The sequence below is a fragment of the Moschus berezovskii genome, chromosome X, assembly GCF_049115385.1.
Source record: "Moschus berezovskii isolate FMDL1 chromosome X, NW_MosBer_1.0, whole genome shotgun sequence".
In the NCBI taxonomy this organism is placed as follows: Eukaryota; Metazoa; Chordata; class Mammalia; order Artiodactyla; family Moschidae; genus Moschus; species Moschus berezovskii.
The window spans coordinates 90,066,188-90,088,687 of NC_142488.1; the positions used below are offsets into that span (position 1 = coordinate 90,066,188).

The 22,500-nt window shown below is 44.0% G+C and overlaps 1 pseudogene; it reads left to right on the plus strand.

Annotated features, from left to right (window-relative positions):
* The first annotated feature begins 661 nt into the window (after nt 1–661).
* Nucleotides 662–2,560, plus strand: LOC129534827 (C-terminal-binding protein 2 pseudogene; annotated as a pseudogene).
* Nucleotides 2,561–22,500: the final 19,940 nt, after the last annotated feature.

Below are 22,500 nucleotides of genomic sequence, written 5' to 3' on the forward strand. Positions count from 1 at the left end.
AAAGTTACACAACTTTCTAAAAGCATACTGCTCAAAAGTGGAAACACAGATCACACAGTTCCAGTTGAAATATAGAGATGGCAGGCAAATTGCCTGTGAACACACAAATTAAAGTGGGAGCACAGCAACTTCAGGCAACTTGGCTAAGATCACACAGTGCAGAAGTGGCAGAGCAGAGAAGTCAGGCAACTTCCCGAAGAACACACAGCACAGACGTGGAAGCCAAGTAGGTCAGACAATGTCCCTCGGATCACACCGCTGAGAAAAGGAAGCTCTGAGAGGTCAAGCAACTTGTGTAGAATCACCTAAGTCCGATATGGAAACTGGGAAAAGAGACACAATATGCATCCAAGCACACGGCTCGAAAGTAGAGGCACAAGAGAGGTCAAGCAACTTGCTTAATATCACACAGCTCAAGGGGAAGTATAGAGAGGGCTGGAAACTTGCCCATAAACGCACAAATCAAAGTGGAAGCACAGAGAGTTCAGGCAACTTGGCTAAGACCACACAGCTCAGAAGTGGAGGAACAGAGAATTCAGGGAACTTGCCTAAGATCACATAGCATGGAAGTCAAGGCCCAGAGATGTCTGGCAACATCACTATGATCACACCGCCCTGAAGTGGAAGCCGAGAGAGAATAAGAAACATACCTAAGATTTTAAGGTGGCCCGGGAGCGGCCCAGAGGAGCCGGCGGCGGCCCGAGGAGCGAGGGACGGAGCCGGGAGCCATGCCGCGCTGACCCGGGGGGCCCGCACAGCCGCCGCCGCCGCTACCGCCGCCGGGTGTGGTGGAAGGGGCGGGATCCGCCGCCGCTGCCACCGCCTCCGCCGCCTCCCGGGTGGGCGCCCTTCGCCGTGGACGCCGGCGGCCCGGGACGAGGGTTTCATCGCCTTAAATGGTTTTGAACCAATGAAGCTGGATTCTCTTAAAAAAGACGGACAGCCTATCGTGTGAACTATAGAGTTTGTGGACAAATTTATGTTGGGCGCGTAGTGGCGTAATGCCCTCAGACTCCTGCGAGGGCCCCTAAGTTCTTAGAGGACCGCTTTGCCTTTTGAATCAGAGAGGTGCAAAGTTCGATAAAGAATGGCCCTTGTGGATAAGCACAAAGTCAAGCGACAGCGGTTGGATAGAATTTGCGAAGGTATCCGCCCCCAGATCATGAACGGCCCCCTGCACCCCCGCCCCCTGGTGGCGCTGCTCGACGGCAGAGACTGCACCGTGGAGATGCCCATCCTGAAGGACCTGGCCACCGTGGCCTTCTGCGACGCACAGTCCACCCATGAGATCCACGAGAAGGTGTTAAACGAGGCGGTCGGCGCCATGATGTACCACACCATCACGCTCACCAGGGAGGACCTGGAGAAGTTCAAGGCCCTGAGAGTGATCGTGCGGATAGGCAGCGGCTACGACAACGTCGACATCAAGGCTGCAGGTGAACTCGGGATCGCCGTGTGCAACATCCCGTCCGCGGCAGTGGAGGAGACGGCGGACTCGACCATCTGCCACATCCTGAACCTGTACCGGGCGGAACACCTGGCTCTACCAGGCGCTGCGGGAAGGCACGCGGGTGCAGAGCGTCGAGCAGATCCGGGAGGTGGCGTCAGGGGCCGCGCGCATCCGCGGGGAGACGCTGGGCCTCATTGGCTTCGGTCGCACGGGGCAGGCGGTTGCCGTTCGAGCCAAGGCCTTTGGATTCAGCGTCCTATTTTATGACCCCTACTTGCAGGATGGGACGGAGCGGTCCCTGGGCGTGCAGAGGGTCTATACCCTGCAGGACTTACTGTACCAGAGTGACTGCGTCTCCCTGCACTGCAATCTCAACGAACATAACCACCACCTCATCAACGACTTCACTATAAAGCAGATGAGGCAAGGCGCCTTCCTAGTGAACGCGGCCCGCGGCGGACTGGTGGACGAGAAAGCCTTAGCCCAAGCTCTCAAAGAAGGCAGGATACGAGGGGCAGCCCTCGACGTGCACGAGTCGGAGCCTTTCAGCTTTGCTCAGGGTCCCTTGAAAGATGCACCGAATCTCATCTGTACTCCCCACACAGCCTGGTATAGTGAGCAAGCCTCACTGGAGATGAGGGAGGCGGCTGCCACCGAGATCCGCCGGGCCATCACAGGTCGCATCCCAGAGAGCTTCAGAAACTGTGTGAACAAGGAATTCTTTGTCACAACAGCTCCCTGGTCAGTAATAGATCAGCAAGCAATTCATCCAGAGCTCAATGGTGCCACATACAGATACCCGCCAGGCATTGTGGGCGTGGCTCCAGGAGGACTTCCTGCTGCCATGGAAGGGATCATCCCCGGAGGCATCCCGGTGACCCACAACCTCCCCACAGTGGCACATCCCTCCCAAGCTCCCTCTCCCAACCAGCCCACGAAACACGGGGACAATCGCGAGCACCCCAACGAGCAATAGCAGCGAGTGACGGAAGGTAGTCATTCAGACACACCTGGGACCAAGAGACAGTGAAAAACAAATGAACTAAGAAAAAAGGAACTTGACCGTCTTTTTAACTGAGCATCACTGACACAGCAGTGCTGCAGCTACAAATAGCTGGAAGCCGAGGCGTGGGAGGCTGGAGACGGCGTCCGATTGCGGAAGCGCTCAGAGGCTAGGACGTGATTTAGTAACGACCAACTTCTGTTATTGTGTGTTAAGTTTTTCATCTGTGCATCAAATCACAAAGAATAAATAGATCTTTTTCCTTTATCAGTCCCTTGGGCACAGGAGGTCCTGAACACCTTGCTCTAGAATGTTGCATCAAGAGTTCCAAACATCAAAATAAAATATTAAGAGGAAATCCCCACCCTATGACTCTGGTCCCTTCGGTCCACGGGGCTGGTTACCTCTTTTGCTGATAGGAAGATTAAATTACTACAAAATGGGGAGAAGGCTGTCTGCCTGTGTTAGACACCGCAAACACAGGATTGAAGACAGTGCAGGCTCCTGTACGGAGAATTCTCCCCCATCTGAACTGCGTACTGAGCGGGCAAGTTGGTTGTGAGTTCAGTAAAACCCTCTGATGATGCAAAAAAAAGAAAAAAGTATTAAGTTTCACAAGTTGTTTGTACTCAAATATATTTTCTCAGTTTCAGATCCTCAGCTATTTTATTGAGTGGAAAGTCTTGAACTGAAAGGGTTCAAGAAGAATAATGTTGCATTTCCTTATGTCTCAGGAAACACTTTTTATGGTAACTTGTCAGATTGTCTATGAACAAACCCACTTTTTTAGACATTGATAAAGTCTTCTTTTCTTCACGTGATATTTTATACAAGAACACTTCAGGTGTGTTATTAGATGTGACTGATTTTAACAAATCCTATTAGATTTGTATCAACTAGTTACATGTTATATTCATAGTCTTTTGTGAATCATCGCCTTTTTGTTTCAAAGATGGCCTATTTTGAGCCTTTGTATAGGTACATTCCTGTTTTTGTGACAAAAAAAAAAAAACCTTTAATACTGTCCCAAACAGAAAAATAATGGCTATCAGAAGTATGTTTTGTTTTAGTGTGAGTTACCGTTACTGTATTTGTTTACTGTAAAGGTGGACATTTAGCGTTCAGTGCAGTTTTCAATAAAAAGTAATAAAAATTTCTGTTAAGCTTTGAAAGAAAAAAAAAGAAACATACCTAAGATTGCACAGCTCAAGTGGAAGAATTGATCGGTCAGGATTATTGCCCAAGTACACACGGCTCACATATGGAATCACAGAGAGGTTCAGAATCTTGCCTAGGGTCACACAGTACATGAGGAAGCACGGAAAGGTCTATCAACTTACCTAAATATATATAGCATAGAAGTCGAACCATGGAGAGAAAAGTCAACTTGACTAAGATCACGGAACTCAGAATTGGCAGCTGGAGAGGTCAGGCAACTGGCCTAATATCACAGAGCTTACGTGGAAGCACAGTCAGATTAGGCCACATGCCTATGTTCACTCAGGTCAAGGGGAAGACTACAGAAGTCACGCAGTTTGCCAGTGATCACACAGTTCAGAAGTTGAAGCACAGAGAGGTCAGGCATCTTCCCTAAGAACACACAGCACAGACATGGAAGAAAAGAGACATCAGACAATGTCCCTACGATCACACAGCTGAGAAACAGAAGCTCTGAGAGGTCAAACAACTTGTGTAAAATCACATAACTCGGATATGGAACCAGAGAAAAGTTACACAACTTTCCTACAATCACACAGCTCGAAAGTGGAAGCACAGAGAGGTCAGGCAACTGGCTTCATTATACACAGTTCAGAAGTTGAAGCACAGAGAGGTCAGGCATCTTCCCTAAGAACACACAGCACAGACATGGAAGAAAAGAGAGATCAGACCATGTCCCTACGCTCACACAGCTGAGAAACAGAAGCTCTGAGAGGTCAAACAACTTGTGTAAAATCACATAATTCAGATATGGAACCAGAGAAAAGTTACACAACTTTCCTACAATCACACAGTTCGAAAGTGGAAGCACAGAGAGGTCAGGCAACTGGCTTCATATCACACGGCTCAAGTGGAAGTATAGAGAGGGCAGGCAACTTGCCTATGAACACAGAAATCAAAGTGGAAGCACAGAGAGTTCAGGCAACTTGGCTAAGATCAAAGTGCTCAGAAGCAGAGGAACAGAGACGTCAGGAAACTTGCCTAAGATCACACAGCATGGAAGTCAAAGCACAGAGATGTCAGGCAATATCACTATGATCACACCATTCAAAAGTGGAAGCCTCGTGAGAATAGGCAACATGCCTAAGAGTGCATAGCTCAAGTGCAAGAACCGATCGGTCAGGATTCTTGCCTCAGATCACACAGCTCATCTATGGAAGCACAGAGAGGTGCAGAAACTTGCCTAAGGTCACATAGCTCATGAGGAAGCACAGAGAATTCTATCAACTTATGTATTTTCATAGAGCATAGATGTGGAAGCCTGGAGAGAATAGTCAACTCAACTCAGATCGCAGAACTCAGAAGTGGTACCTAGAGAGATTCGGCAACTTGCTTAACATCATAGAGCTTACGTGGAAGCACTGTCAGATTAGGCCTCATGTGTAAGTTCACTCCGGGGGAAGTCTACAGAAGTCACGCAGTTTTCTGATGATCACACAGTTCAGAATTGGAAGCACAGAGAGGTCAGGCAACTTGGTTAAGATCACACAGCTCAGATGTGGAGGAACATTAGGTCCTCCTTAGGCAAGGAAACTTGCCTAAGTTCATACAGCATGGAAGTCAAAGCCCAGACATGTCAGGCAACATCACAATCATCACACTGTTCAGAAGTGGAAGCCTAGAGGTAATATGCAACAAGCATATGATAGCATAGCTCACGTGAAGGAAAAAATCGGTCAGCATTCTTGTGTCAGATCACACATCTCATATATGAAATCACAGAGAGGTTCAGAACCTTGCCTATGGTAACACAGCTCAGGAGGAAGCACAGAAACATCTATCAACTTACCTAACTGCATATAGCATAGTTGTGGAATCATGGAGAGGAAACTCAACTTGACTAAGATCACAGAACTCAGAAGTGGTAGCTAGAGAGGTCAGGCAACTTGCCTAATATCACAGAGCTTACGTGGAAGCACAGTCAGATTAGTCACATGCCTAAGTTCACTCTGTTCTAGGGGAATTCTACAGAAGTCACGCAGTTGGCCTATAATCACACAGTTCAGAAGTGGAAGCACAGAAATTTTGTGCAACTTGCATAATATCACACATCTTCTACACCATTCAAGCATGATCTAAATCAATCCCTTACGGTTATACAGTGGAAGTGACAAATAGATTAAAGGGATTAGATCTGATGGACCGAGTACCTGAAGAACTTGGACACAGGTTTGTGACACTATTATCAAGACAATCTTCAATAAAATGAAATCCAAAAAGCGAAATCGTTGTCCTAATAGGTCTTACAAATAGCTGAGAAAAGAAGAGAAGCTAAAGACAAAGGGGAAACGGAAGGATATACCCATCTGAATAGAGTTCCAAAGCAAGGAGATAAGAAAGCCTTCCTAATTGACCAATGCAAAGAAATAGAGGAAAACAATAGAATGGGAAAGGCTAAAGTTCTCTTCAATAAAATTAGAGATACCAAGGGAACATTTCATACAAAGGTGGGCAAAATTAAGTACAGAAATGGTATGGACCTAATAGAAGCGATAGATATTAAGAATAGGAGACAAGAAAGCACAGAAGAATGTTAGAAAAAAAGTATTAATGACCCAAATAACCACGATGGTGTGATCATTTACCTCAAGCAAGACATCCTCGAATCTGGAGTCAAGTGGGCCTTAGGAAGCATCACTCTGAACAAAGCTAGTGGAGGTGGTGGAATTCTACTTGAGCTATTTCAAATCCTAAAAGGTGATGCTCTCAAAGTGCTGCACTCAATATGCCATCAAATTTGGAAAACTCAGCAGTGGCCACAGGACTGGGAAAGGTCAGTGTTCATTCCAATCTCAAAGAAAGGCAATGTCAAAGATTGTTCAAACTACTGCATAATTGCACTCATCTCACACGCTAGCAAAGTAATGCTCAAAATTCTCCAAGTGAGGCTTCAACAGTATGTGAACGAAGAACTTCCAGATGTTCAAGCTGGATTTAGAAAAGGCAGAGGAACCAGAGGTCAAATTGCCAAATGATCTGTTGAATCATTGAACAAGCAAGAGAGTTCCAGAAAAACATCTATTTCTGCTTTATTGACTATACCAAAGCCTATGACTATGTGGATCACAACAAACTGTGGAAAGTTCTTAAAGTGATGGGGATACCAGACCACCTGACCTGTCTCCTGAGAAATATATGCATGTCAAGATGCAACAGATTGAATCGGACATGGAACAATGGACTGTTTGCAAATTGGTAAGGGAGTACGTCAAGGCTATATATGGTCATCCTGTTTATTTAACATATGCAGAGTACATCATGTGAAATACTGGGCTGGGTGGAAGCACAAGCTGGAATCAAGACTGCCAGGAGGAATATCAGTAACCTCAGATATGCAGATGACACCACCCTTATGGCAGAAAGTGAAGAGGAAAAAAAGGCCTCTTGATGAAAGTGAAAGAGGAGAGTGGAAAAAGTTGGCTTAAAACTCAACATTCAAACAACTAAGATCATGGCATCCGGTCCCATCACTTCATGGCAAATAGATGGAGAAACAATGGAAACAGTGAGAGACTTTATTTTCTTGGGCTCCAAAATTACCACAGATGGTGACTGCAGCCATTAAATTAAAGGATCCTTGCTCCTTGGAAGAAAAACTATGACCAACCTAGACAGCATATTAAAGAGCAGAGTCATTACTTTGCCATCAAGGTCCATCTAGTCAAGCTATGGTTTTTCTAGTAGTCATGTATGGATGTGAGAGATGGACCATAAAGAGCTGAGCACAAAGAACTGATGTTTTTGAACTGTGGTGTTGGAGAAGACTCTTGAGAGTCCCTTGAACTGCAAGGAGATCAAACCAGTCAATCCTAAAGGAATCAGTCCTGAATATTCACTGGAAGGTCTGATGGTGAAGCTGAAACTCCAATACTTTGGCCACCTGATGTGAAGAACTGACTCACTGGATAAAACACTGAAGCTGGGAAAGTTTGAAGGTGGGAGGAAAAGGGGACAACAGAGGATAAGATGGTTGGATGGCATCACCAACTCAGTGGACAAGAGTTTGAGCAAGCTCCAGGAGTTGGTGATGGACAGGGGTGCCTGGCATGCTGCCATCCATGGGGTCGCAAAGGGTCGGACACAACTGAGTAACTGAACTGAACTGACTCATTGGAATCACAGAGTGTTTAGACAACTTGTCACACTGATTAAGTGGAAGCACAGAGAGGTCATGAAACTTGCCTAAGATCACTCAGCTCAGATATGGAAGCACAGAGAGGTCAGGCAACTTCCCTAAGATCACACAGCTCATGACTGGAAGCACAGAGAGTTTAGGCAACTTACCTAAGATGGCACAACTCAAGTGGAAGCATAGAGTGTTCAGGCAACTTGCCAATGATCACACAGTTCTGAAGTGGAAGCACAGATAAGTAGGCAATTGCATAAGATGACACATCTTTTCAGTGGAAGCAGAGAGAGGTTATGCAACTTGCCTAAGATCACACAGCTGACAAGGGCAAGCAAAGAGATCAGGCAGCTTACTTAAGATCACACAGTTCACAAGTGGAACCACAGAGAAGACAGGTAACTTGCCTAAGATCACACAGCTCAGAAGTACAAGCACAGAAAGGTCAGGCAGCTTGCCTGAGATCATGCAGCACAGTAGTGGAAGCACAAAGAGGTCAAACAACTTGCCTAAGATAACACAGCTTGGAGGTAAAAGTGCAGAGATGTTGCTAACTTCCCTATTATCATACTGCTCAGAATAGGAAGCACTGAGGTGTCAGGCAAATTGCATAAGATCACACAACTCAGATATGCAAGCACAAAGAAGTTGCTCAACTGGCCTATAATCACACAGCTCAAAAGTGGAAGCACAGAGATGTCAGGCAACTTGCCTCAGATCAGACAGCTCAGAAGTGGAAAAACAGAGAGATCTGGCACCTGGCTAAGACCACACAGTTCAGGAGTTGAAACACAGAGATGTCAGCAACTTCCCTATGATAACACATGTCTGAAGTGAAAGCATAGAAAGGCTAGGCAACTTGCCTAAGATCACAAGGCTTACATATGGATGCAGAGAGAGGTTATGCAACTTTCCTAAGATCACATAGCTCAGATGCGGAAGCACAGAGAGGTCAGGCATCTTGCCTAAAATCACAAAGCTCAAAAGTGGAAGCTCAGAGATGTTAAACAACTTGCCTAAGATCACACAGCAAAGAAGTGGAAGCACAGAGAGGTCAAGAAACTTGCCTAAGACACAGTTCAATTATGGAAGCAAAGACGTTAGGCTACTTGTCTAAGATCAAACCACTCAGAAGTGGAAGCACAGCTAGTCAGGCAACTCACTTATGATCACACAGCTCATATGTGGAAGGACTGATAGGTCAGGCAGCTTGTCTAATATCATACAGCTCAAAAGTGGAAGCACAGAGAGGTTACACAAGGTGCTTAAGACTACACAGATCAGATATGGAACAAGAGAGAGATTAAACAACTTACCTAACATCACACAACTCAGATGTGGAAGCACGGACAGGTCAGACAACTTTTGTAAGATCACATAGCTCAGATGTGGGAGACAGAAAAGTCAGTCAACTTGCATAACATCATACAACCCAGAAGGGGAAGCACAGAGAAGTCAGAAAACTTACCTAAGATCACACAGCTCAGAAGTGAAAGCACAGAGAAGTCAGGCAACTTGCTTAAGATCACACAGGACATACATGGAAGCACAGAGAACAGGCAACTTGCCTAAAATAATACAGCTCAGAAATGGAAGCAGACAATGGTTAGGCAACTTGTCAAGATCACACAGCTCAAACATGAAAACAGAGAATTTTGAAACTTGCCTAAGTTCATACAGCTCACATGGAAGAACAGATAGGTCATGCAACTTGTTTAATTTCATACAGCTTAGAAGTGGAAGCTACACAGCTCAGGCAACTTGCCTAATACCACAGAGCTTAAGTGGAAGCACAGAGAAGTTAGGCAACTTTACAAAGATCACAAAGCTCACATATGGATGCACAGAGAGGTTATTCAACTTGCTTAAGATCACACAGCTCAGATATGGATGCACATAGAATTTACACAACTTGCGTGAGTTCACACAGACAGATGTGGAAGCACAGAGAGGTTCAGCAACTTGCCTAAGATCACACAGCTCAGAACTCTAAGAACAGAGAGATCAGGCAAATTGTCTGATCATACAGCTCAGAATAGGAAGCACAGAAACATCAGGCAACTTGCCTAAGGCAAACAGCTCCTAAGTGAAAGCACAGGGAACAGGAAACTTACCTAAGTTTACAGAATTCAGAAGTGGAAGCACAAAGATGCTCTGAAACTAGCCTAAGATCAGACAGATCAGATATGGAAGCACAGAGAGGTTGTGCAACTTGCCTAAGATCACACAGCTCAGAAATAAACTTTACTATACAAAAGCTCCAAGTAATTAAACCTCATCTCTGATCCTGGATCCAAATCCTCTCCTCTGGAGGTCATGAATCCTGGCATAACACAGCTTGCAGCAGCAGCCTTTCATCTTGGGAGCTCGTCTGGGATCTTCAAGACAAGGTAAGGATGCTTGGAGCTCTAATTCTTTACTCTCCTGGTAAGCAAGTTTTCTGCTGTACATTACTAACTCTGCAGTGTGCCTGCATGTGTGAAAGCAACATGAAAGAGACACGCCCTGCTCCAAGCCAGTGATGAGCCATGCTCTACAGTTTCGTGGTACCTTAAAATGACTGAAGGCAGCCCCCAAAAGGGGAGCCTTGCCGGGGGTTTATACCGACCTGCCAATGCCAAGAGGCACTCAACATCAATGCGAGGGGAACAGCCAGAAATGGGTAAATTGTATGGATTGAACATTTCTTTCTCAGTCACCTTTTCCTAGTCTCTTTGACAATTTTGTAACTGCATGAGGAATTAGAACTACTAACCAAACCCTGTCAGATCACAGACTTTCAAGGGACTTGCAATCCATGCTGTTGGTTGTTTTATCAGACACTAGAGACAAGAGCATGTTCAGTAGCTAGGTGGAGCACTAGCTCCAAGAATGTCTCTCAGGCAAGCAGTTGCTCTCCTGGCTGCCTGCCTCAGGGATTAGCAACCTGAAAGTGAGTCTTTATCATGGCTGTGCCTCCGATCTATGTGGATAGGAGTACTGCTGGTGACCATGAAGTTTTTGAGGACACAGAATGGGAATCCCGGTATCTGGTCAGATTGGAACTGCAATGGGCTTCTTCTTTTGGTAATGCTAGCTCTTAGCAGACCAGAGGAGGCTCTCCAGTGGCTTTGGAAGAATTGAACCTGATAGCTCGAGGACAAAAATTAATTTTTCCTCACTAGCCAGTCTTTCACCACCTCTTTTACTATCGCATATACTGGTGTGGTGACACTTGGAAGGGACATCTTGGGACACCAAAGAACAGGTTAACTCCAGCCAGGGAAGGATGCTTAAGTGGAACACCTGTCTCCATCCCCATCTAGAGCAGGGAGGGACACCTCTGGTAGAAAAAAAGCACAGGTCATTGCTTTTATTCTCTTATAGATGGGAACTAAATTTCCAGTCTCACTCCTTTGAACTGTATCCTGAAAAACTGGGATAGATTCAATCCCCACAGCTTAAAGAAAACAAACCTGGTCTTCCTATGTGATACTGCATAGCCACAGTATCCATTGGAGGATGACAAACAATGGCTGGTTGGAGGGTCTCTTAATTATAATATTGTCTTACAATCAGACAGGTCTGTAGAAAACAAGGGAAATGGGTAGAAGTAGCATATGTGTTGCCTTTTTTATCTCTGTGAGACATGCCAGACTTATGTCCTAAGGGTATAGATTTGGGTGTGAAAACTTCAGCTTCCTCCTGTCCTCCTATGAGAGGGAGGATAGGAGACAAAGAGATGAGTAAAACGTGTTTCTCCAATCTATCTCTGGGATCATATGCATGCAAAGGGCAACCTGAGAGGCTGAGGAACAGCCACACAAGCCATTGCCTCTCCATGAAGCACCCACCGGGAAAAATAACCAATCCATCAAAGTTAATAACCCCTTTTCTTATCAAGAAATACAAAGAATCAAGGAAGATCTGGTAAACTATTTATAGGACCCAGAAATATATATTAGAGCCTTTAAGGGTGTTACTCAGCTTTATAATCTTACTTGGAAGGATGTGATGTCTATCCTGGGGCAAACACTAACTTCTGACTCAAAAACTCAAGCTTTGAAGAAAGATATTGCCTATGGAGATGAATGGTTTGGTAATGAATCAGCAGGAAAGAAGGAAGACAACATAGCCACCCTCCCTACTGTGAATCAGGTGGTCCCAACTATAGAACCAGACTGGGACTATAACATGGCTAAAGTAAGATGGAATCAGGGTCATTTTGTCAGATGTATTCTTGAAGGACACAGGCGAGCATGTACTTTAAAGGACACAGGTGAGCTAAGACTTTAAACTATGCCAAACTGGCAAATATAGAACAGGAAGAGAAGGAAGTACCTGGTAAATTCCTAGATAGACTGCAAGAAGCCCTTCACAGATTCACCAAGACTGATCCTGAAAGTGAAGTGGGAAGAGTGATCTTAAAGGATAGAATTTTTCACTCAGTCAGCTCCAGATACCTGCTGTAAGCTACTAAAACAGGCATATGGACCAAATCAGTCTTTAGATAATCTGTTGCAACTGGTTCACAGTTTATTATGGCAGGAAATATGAGGAGAAGAAGGAAAGGCAGAGAAGACCAAGGAACAGGCTGAAGTCCTAATGATAGCAGTTAGAACCATTCTGAGATAGCCTGAGATAAGTGTCCAGAGGGACTCAGGTGGAAAGGCATGGATTTGCTATTACTGTGGAAAGGAGGGGCACCTCAAGTGGGATTACCCTCAGGCTTCTAAGCTGCCCCTGGATCCATGTCCAGCCTGAAAAGACCACACTGGAGGAGAGACTGCCCCCAGAGGTTTAGGCCCCAGAGGTCAGACTCTCAGGACGATCAGGACTGAAGCTGCCTGGGGGTCCCCACACAAGCTCCTGTCCTAATTACACCTGAGGAACCCTGGGTATTAATAACTGTGAGGAGCCAATCAGTTGATTTCCTTTTTCACAATGGGGCAACTTACTCTGTGCTTACTGAAGCCCCTGTCCCACTTCCTCCCCAATCCAGTACTGTAATGGAACTGCCTGGATGAGCCAAATGTTATTATTTCAGTTGTCCTCTAAGTTGCAACTGGGGCTCTGTTCTGTTTCCACAAAAGTTTCTGATCATGTCAGAGTCTCCCTCACCACTTTTTGGGGAGGGATATACTGAGCAAGTCCATGCCTCTGTTTTCATGAATATGGAGCCCTCTCTTTCTCTTCCATTAATTGAACAAAATGTAAATCCTAGAATGTGGGCTGATGGAAAAACTGTGGGTTGATCCAAAATGCTGTTCCTGTCATTATCAAGCTCAAAGACCCACACATATTTCCACATCAAAAGCACTATGCTCTAAAACCCAAGGTTAAGAAAGGACTGAAACCTATCACTGAAAATTGAAAAGAGCAGGGACTATTAATTCCATATAACAGTCCACACAACACTTCTGTATTGGGTGCGAAAAAGTCAAATGATAAATGGAGACTAGTTCAGTTCAGTTCAGTTCAGTTGCTCAGTCATGTCCAACTCTTTGCGACACCATGAGTCGTAGCACACCAGGCCTCCCTGTCCATCACCAACTGCCAGAGTCTACCCAAACCCATGTCCATTGACTCGGTGATGCCATCCAACCATCTCATCCTCTATCGTACCCTTCTCCTCTTGCCCTCAATCTTTCCCAGTGTCAGGGTCTTTTTAAATGAGTCAGTTCTTCGCATCAGGTGGCCAAAGAATTGGAGTTTCAGCTTCAAAATCAGTCTTTCCAATGAACACCCAGGACTGATCTCCTTTAAGATGGACTGGTTGGATCTCCTTGTAGTCCAAGGGACTCTCAAGGGTCTTCTTCAACACCACAGTTCAAAAGCCTCAGTTCTTTGGCACTCAACTTTCTTTATAGTCCAACTCTCACATCTGTACATGACTACTGGAAAAATCACAGCCTTGACTAGATGGACCTTTGTTGACAAAGTAATGTCTCTGCTTTTTAATATGCTGTCTAGGTTGGTCAGAACTTTCCTTCCAAGGAGTAAGCATCTTTTAATTTCATGGCTGCAATCACCATCTGCAGTGATTTTGGAGCCCAAAAAATAAAGTCAGCCCCAAAAATAAAGTCAGCCACTGTTTCCCCATCTATCTGCCATGAAGTGATGGGACTGGATGCCATGATCTTAGTTTTCTGAATGTTGAGCTTTAAGCCAACTTTTTCACTCTCCTCTTTCACTTTCATCAAAAGGCTCTTTAAATCTTCTTCACTTTCTGCCATAAGGATGGTGTCATCTGCATATCTGAGGTTATTGATATTTCTCCCAGCAATCTTGATTCCAGCTCGTGCTTCCTCTAGCCCAGCGTTTCTCATGATGTACTCTGCATATAAATTAAGTAAGCAGGGTGACAGTATACAGCCTTGACATACTCCTTTCCCTATTTGGAACCAGTCTGTTGTTCCATGTCCAGTTCTAACTGTTGCTTCCTGACTTGCATACAGGTTTCTCAAGAGACAGGTCAGGTGACCAGTTCAAGATTTACAAATAATAAATGAGGCTGTGGTTCCTTTACACCCCATGGTGCCTAATCCTTATGCTTTGTCTACAATTCCAGAATGCCTTCTATTCTATACGATTGGTGGAGGAAAGTCAATTTGTATTTGCCTTTGAAGACCCTACCCAGCCAGCTTCTCAGTTAACCCGGACAGTTTTGCACTAGGGGTTTCATGACAGCCCTCACTTACTTGGACAGAGTTTGTCACAGGATATACAAAACTTTAATAGCCCCAAGGCAGTGGCATTACAATATATAGATGATAATTTGCTCTGTGATGAGACAGAAGAAGCTTGTTCACAAGCCTCAGAAGACTTCCTAAACTTTTTGACTGGCTGCAGTTATAAGGCATCAAGGGAAAAGACTCAGCTTTGTCAACAATCTGTTAAATATCTGAGCCTAATCATATCTGAAGGGATGAGGGCCATAGGCCCTGAGAGAATTAAGTCTATACTAAATCATCCCCTACCTATGACTTTAAGACAACTGAGAGGATTTTTGGACACCACAGGCTACTGCCACATTTGGATTCCAGGTTATGGGCAACTTGCCTGGCCTTTATATAAACTTGTAACTGAAACTCAACAAACCCAAACTGACACACTGGTTTGGTTTCCAGATATTCAAAAGGCTTTTAAATCTTCAAACTGCTCTCCTGAAAGCTTCAACTTGAGCTTGCCCACAGGATCAGAGTTGAATCTATTTGTCACTGAAAGAAAAGGTATGCCCTTGCAAGTTATGACACAACCCCAAGAACCTCACCAACAACCTGCAGCTTACCTAAATAAAGAATCTAAGAGTAATTTCTGCTATTGCTTTACTAGTGCCTGAAGCTCCTAAGTTCACTAGTGGGCGAAATCTTACTGACTTCTCATGATGTGAGTGGAATCTTAAACTCTGAAGTTAATATTGGATGACAGACAGTTGGTTTCTTAAATATCAGTTATTGTTATTTACCTCAAATTTCAGCTTTTCAAAAGATATTATGGGAACTCCAGGAGGTGACTCCTGACCCAGCCTCTGAGTCAAACAAGTCACTGTTTGAGCAGGAACCAAGGTCCTAATAGACATTGGTATCTGGGGGGCAATCTCTTTAGCCCCTCTGGGAAGGTCCTTACCAGGTTATTCTTTCTTCTCCCACAACTGTCATGGTGTCAGGAATTGATTTGTGGGTGCACCACACTCAAGTTAAAAAGTGGCACCCTGACCCCCTCAGACTAAGCAATGTCATTTTTATGTCTTTGTTCTCTGTACTTTTACTTTTCAGATGAGCCTGCTTTTGCTGACTCCAAAAGTCCTGAGTCTGCTGTTTGATTCTCAAGTCAATGCCTTCCTGTCCTGGGCCATTCCTATGCTGCATTCCACAATTGGTCAAATTGCTGGGTCTGTGGAGCACTCCCCTCCTCATCAGTGGAAGCATTCCTGTGGTGGACATCTCCACTTCAGGGAAAGGACTTTCTCCAATTCTGCGACTACCTTCACCAACAACAATCATATGTGATACCTCTTCTTAATCTGATGATGTCTAACAATCCTAAAATGGACTGTTGTAACACTTTGTACCTTAACTACAGACATAATGTGACTTTTAACTTTGATTATACTTTGCCTTGGTTTAATGACTCTTTTGCTGCATATAAGAAGACAAATGGGTCTAGGTCTGGTGGCTTTTAACCTGGTTTTATTAAATACGGGGTGAGGTCATATGGCTAACTCCTGAAAAGGGACACCTAATGTCTAGTGCCCCCATATGCTGGGAAGAAATAAAGCCATCTCCAGAAGTTAGCCAACAAGTTAATTATAATGACTGGAAACAATTGGGGTTTTTGCCTTAAGAAATATGCAATGTCTATATTTTATAATTCCAATACAGGTCCTCCTTTTGCCTGGCCATGCATTGACTAGGACTGGACCCCTCAGTCATGCTGGCTTGCTCCAAATAGGACCTACTGGATATATGGGTGTGGCTTCCCCCTGGCTGGACAGGGAGATGCAACCTAAGTCTAGCTTTTACTCATAGCTTCATATTTTCAGAGCTTCCAGAGAAGCTTGCTAATTTGCCATACCCTAGAACTTGTTGGACAAGGTCTATATTTCAATGGCATGATTGTTTGGCTGCAATATTCATTCCCTCTCTGGGAACCTCAGATGTTATCGTATAAGTTGATATTCTAATTTTACTCAACAAGTCTTACAAGAGTCTCAAAAAGCTATTTCAGCCCTCAGTGCTAAACAAATACAAATTAAAAAGGTGATTTTACAAAACAGATTGGGCTTAGATATTCTAACAGCCACACAAGGAGGAATGTTGTACATATATACCAGATAAGAACACTAATGCTACTCACTTTACTAAACACATGAACACAATGATTCAGGCTATGGATACTCCTGAAGCCTCACTTGCTTCAATTTGGGAGACATTAACTATTTCCCCACGGTGGAAAACTATCTTAATTGTAATAATTCTAATTGTTCTTTTTTTGCTGTTTGCCCCTTGCACTTGTAACTGTGTAGCTGGATTTGTTTCTAGCCACATGAAGGCTTTTAAGTTAAAAGTGGTTGTCCAAGCTCCTACAAGTGCCACAGCTTCCTCCAACTACTACTTGGGGCCTCTGGGTCAGAGACCCTCAATATGAGGGTTAGGAGAATATGTTGCCTCACCAATTTAGGGATGACACCCCTCATCAGCTCAGAAGCAGTTATGGAATGAGAATGCTGCCTCTTTTCCCTAGACAACATAATTCCCCTAAAATAAAAGGGGGGGATGAGAGGGTAACAGGTAGGAAGGCCAGAGGTCCCCAAGTGGCAGGAGGAAATAAATTGCAAGTGGCAGACAGTTTTTTCCCCTTCTCTGTTGCCAAAACTAGTTCTGCCTAAGACTAACTTTTTTTTTTCTTTTCTCAAACCTTGAGCTGACAATGGCTCAGCAAACCAGTGTTCATGTCAATTGTTTTATGGCCAGAGGATGACACACCTCATGCCATCCAATCTCAAAAATACATATTGTGAGAGAGAGGCCTGGTGAAACTCCCTCAGCCTTGAGGTATCTCTCATCTGATTAGCAGCTTGCTAACAGACATAAATGGAGAAGGCAATGGCAAGCCACTCCAGTACTCTTGCCTAGAAAATCCCATGGATGGAGGAGCCTAGTAGGCTGCAGTCCGTGGGGTCGCTAAGGGTCGGACAGACTGAGCGACTTCACTTTCACTTTTCACTTTCACGCATTGGAGAAGGAAATGGCAACCCACTCCAGTGTTCTTGCCTGGAGAATCCCAGGGATGGGGGAGCCTGGTGGGCTTCCGTCTATGGGGTCACATAGAGTTGGACACGACTGAAGTGACTTAGCAGCAGCAGCAACAGACATAAAATGCCTTGCTAAAAACAAGCAAGGGGGCACTGTTTCTGTCCCCTTCTGATGTCTATGTCAGAAGCTTTCCCTATCTCTGTTAAACTTTAATAAAACTTTGCTACACAAAAGCTCCAAGTAGTCGAGCCTCATCTCTGACCCTGGATCAAAATCCTCTTCTCTGGGGGTCATGAATCCTGGCATAACACAGTTTGCAGTAGCAACCTTTCAATATGAAGAGAAAGAGAGGCATGTGGCTGAATGGGAAAGAGAGGTCCAAGGAGTGATTACTTAATCTTCAATGCTTGTAAACTTGGGCAAAATTAAAAGTTAATGTGAAGGAGCCATCCCATTTAATTTTTTACCTTTAAAATTTTCCCATACACTCATTTTCCTCCTCAACCTCTTATTTCTACTGCAGAGTTAAGAGACATCTCAAATGGAATAGTGTAAATTGTAAGCCCAATATATATTGAGTTATTAGTAAATGAATGAGCCATTGTATTTCAATAAAATGGTAGTACTTTTAAATTTTTTGTCTCACATAGAGACGGCAGATATTAGAAATTCTGGTGTGACATATCTGGATGTTGCATGATCTGAGGACCCATGCAGTGTTGAATGGAAGACAGGTCTAGAATTGTCCTATCAATGCATTAACATAGGAATCAGTCCAGGAGCAGCAATTAAGCAATACCACAGCTTGCTTCCCTGGTGCCATCTGTCACTGAGCTCACCAGGTGAATCAAAGACAAGCCTGCATTCCAAGGATGAGAACTGGATTAGGGTCTTCTCAGAGGCATGATATTGGGCTCCTCTTAGGAGCTTTTGAGTCTCCCAAGAGCCTAGAGATCCTTCTCTCTTTAGAAGTTTGAACTGAAGCCATATCAGAAAGACACTTGCTTCCTTTCTAATGACATCTACCTTCTCTTCTCCTGGAGAACCAGGAGAAATGGCTTTACACAATGCCTGCCATAGCCCCAGGCTTTCTTATTCACCTCCCAGGACAGTTCTGTGTTAGAGATGAGTCCCATTTCACAGATGACAGAGCTCCTCCTCTTATAGCTTCTATTGGCTGTCCAGATAAGTGGGAACCTGGGGTGAGGTTCCATCCCTTGCCCTCTCTGGGGGACAATGGAGCAGCCTCCATTTTAGACAATGAGCTGGAGAAATGGTCACTTTGCCCTCCCCTGATATAACAGGCTCAAGGGTTACTCCCTTAAAAGCCCCTATTGATGAGTATGATAGTGCAGATACATGTGCACATGCATTCATTACCTAGGAAAATCATTCACTGTGTTCTGTTTCATGTGGAGATGAATTAGAATCAAAATGAATTGCCAGCATATTCCATGCCACATATCTCCGTGTGTGTGTGTGTGTGTGTGTGTGTGTGTGTGTGTATCATTGTGCTGTGTATAGGAAATATAGAAGGTCATTACTTATAAAAGTACAGCATGTCAGGTAAAAATGTTGAGATGACACACCTCTGAGAGGTAGACATTTCCTTCTTTACCTCAGAGTCCCCCTTCCCTAGTGGGCAGGACAGCTTTTGAAGACTGGGGAAAATAGAGTATCATTTGTATGTGGAAGTCCTTCAAGGGTAAAGTCTGGAAGTTTCCACAGGGGGACATTTTCAGATACCCAGAAGCAAAGAGCAGGGAGATGGCAAAAGAGGGGCAAGTCCGATGGCCTTCAGTGAAGAGGGAGCTGATCAGGGCACAGTGCTTCAGCTAGGCACCTCCCTGGCAGCCCCCAGGTTACCACTGCCTGCAGCTAAGAACTAGGAATGCTGTTGGGTAAGAATCTTCCCTGAGTCATGAGAGGATGGACACAGGGCCAGGCACCCAGGGAGAGTCCGGTGCTTGTCTGCTTCCTTCTCCTCCATTCTCTGTTTTCACTGCTTATATTCTCCACCTTCAGTTGGGTTCATCCCTTAACTTCATGCTCATCACCACTCCTAACATTCACATTTTGACTGGGTTCAGTTCAGTTCAGTTCAGTTCAGTCGCTCAGTCGTGTCCGACTCTCCGCGACCCCATGAATCACAGCACGCCAGGCCTCCCTGTCCATCACCAACTCCCGGAGTTCACTCAAACTCATGTCCACAGAGTCGGTGATGCCATCCAGCCATCTCATTCTCTGTTGTCCCCTTCTCCTCCCGCCCCCAACCTTTCCCAGCATCAGAGTCTTTTCCAGTGAGTCAACTCGTCGCATGAGGTGGCCAAAGTATTGCAGTTTCAGCTTCAGCATCAGTCCTTCCAATGAACACCCAGGATTGATCTCCTTTAGAATGGACTGGTTGGATCTCCTTGCGGTACAAGGGACTCTCAAGAGTCTTCTCCAACACTACAGTTCAGTAAGAAAAATAATAATACTCATAAAGCTGAGAAAAAAAAAACCAACCAACAGTGATAAAAGATACCAAGCACACATATTAGATAAACTACTAATTTATCAAGGTAAATCAAATCCCAGCATCAAATCCTAGTCTTCTGACTGAAAAGGCTCTACCCATTGTCTGTTTCTATAGTGAGCGTACTGTGTTAGGACTGAGGCCAATACAGGTTAGGGACTCAGCCCAGGTCCTGTGGTCAGTTGATGACTCTGAAATTGGACTTTTGTTTGATGACTTCTGACTAGCTGTCCTGTGCCTACTCTCTGTTCTCCTGCACTATCCTTCTTGTACTATCCTTCCTGTACTAATCCTCCTTCTTCAATAAGAAGCGACTTGCTAATCTTGCTTTTGAGGGTTCAGTAAGAAGTTACTTCTGGTCAAACTAGAATTTAAAAAGGGGGACCAGAAAGCATGAGGAATTAGGAAGTGATGAGATGGAACCAAAGTTTATTTCCTGATTCTACATTTCTAGATACTTTTTCAAATATTCTATTTAACATGGCATAGGAGACAAGATTTCCAGGTGGCACTAATGGTAAAGAACCCACCTCTCAATGCAGGTAGATGTAACAAACTTGAGTTTGATCCCTGGGCCAGGAAGATCCCCTGGAGAAGGAAATGGCAACCCACCCCAGTATTATTGCCTGAAGAATCCCATGGACAGAGGAGCCTGGTGGGTTGCAGTCCATCGGGTTGCACAGAGTCAGACGTGCCTGAAGTGACTTAGCACACACTCATGCACAAGACGCAAGGTGGCCCAGGAGTAATGCATCTAAAAGTCCTCTTGCATGACAGCCATTCTTTGAGGTTTTCTCCTTTTCTTCTTACAAGTCTGGAAGTAGGTGCCCATAGTCCTGTTTTACAGATGGTCAACCTCAGACTGACAGAGAATGTAAAATTTCCAGGGTCAAATGTCTACCCTTTGCCCTCTGTACAGGCAAAGCAGCAGCTCCAGTTTAGATGGTAGATTTCCAGGGCTTAAAGACTGATAGTGGAAAACTCACCTGATGTCGGATCTAGGTTGTATCATGCTTACTATTGGATGTGAAGATAATGGGGATGAAACCCTACTCCATGGGTCAGGAGGAATGGGTGTGGGTACCACAATGATTAGCTGATTCATGAGGTGCTGAACTGAACCCAGGAAGCTGCACAAGCTGTTGTTCTTTGGAAAGAGGACCTGAATTGTAGGATATTAACATGTTCACAACTACTATGTAAAACCTGTTTTACATTTTATCTCATTCAGTCTTAATCTCTATTCAAGGCCATTATGCACTTACAAACACTGAGGAAGATAATTTTTTGTGTGAATTTTTAAAATTGAAATGCATGGCAAAACCAATACAATATTGTAAATTAATTAGACTCCAATTAAAATAAATAAATTAAGAAAAAATTAAAATACAGCTAATGTACAATATTGTGTTAGTTTCCAGTGTACAGTAAAACAATTTGGATATATATATATTTCAGATTACTATCCATACTTTTTATAAATTATTGAATATAATTTTCTGTACTTTAGCAAAACTCCTTATTGCTTTTTCTTTTTGGGTATAGTAGTTTGTATCTGTTAATCCCATACTCCTCTTAATATTTTGTCCCTCTCCTCTCCCTACCCCCTTTGGTAATCATAAGCTTGGTTTCTCTATGAGTTTGTTTCTATTTTGAATATAGATTCATTTGTATTATTTTTGAGATTCAACGTGTAAATGATATTGTATAATATTTACTTTCTCTTTCTGATTTGCTTAACTAATTATAATATGCTCTAGGTCCATCTATGTTGCTGCAAATTATAATATTTCATTCTTTTATGACTAATTGTCCTCTGTGTGTGTATGTTTGTTTTATATCAAATCTTAAGCCAGTCATCTGTTGATGGACATTTGTGTTGTTTGCATGTCTTGGTTATTATAAATGGAGATGCTATGAACATCTGGGTGCATGTATCTTTGAATTACACTTTTCTTTTTTTTTGGTTACATATCCAAAAGTGGGATTTCTGGATCATATGGTAGCTCTGTTTGTACTTTTTTCAGAAACTTCCATGCCATTCTTTATAGAGGCTGCGCCAGTTTACATTACGACCCACAGTGTATCAGGGTCCCTTTTCTCCACACCCTCTCCAGAATTTATTATTTTTAGACTTTTTGATGATAGCCATTCAACCCATGTGAAGCATAACCTCATTTTGTTTTTGATTTGCATTTCCAGAATATTCAATCATGTTAAGCATCTTTTCCTGTGCATCTTGGCCATTTGTATGTCTTTGGAAAAATATTTAGATCTTCCCCCTTTTATTCATTATGCTTTATATCTTTTGTTAAGTGTGCTGTGTGTGTGCTTAGTCGTTTCATTCATGTCTTATTCTTGGCAAACCTGTGAACCATAGCCCTCCAGGCTCCTCTGTCCATGGATTCTCCAGGCAAGAATACTGAAGTGGGTTGCCATTTCCTTCTC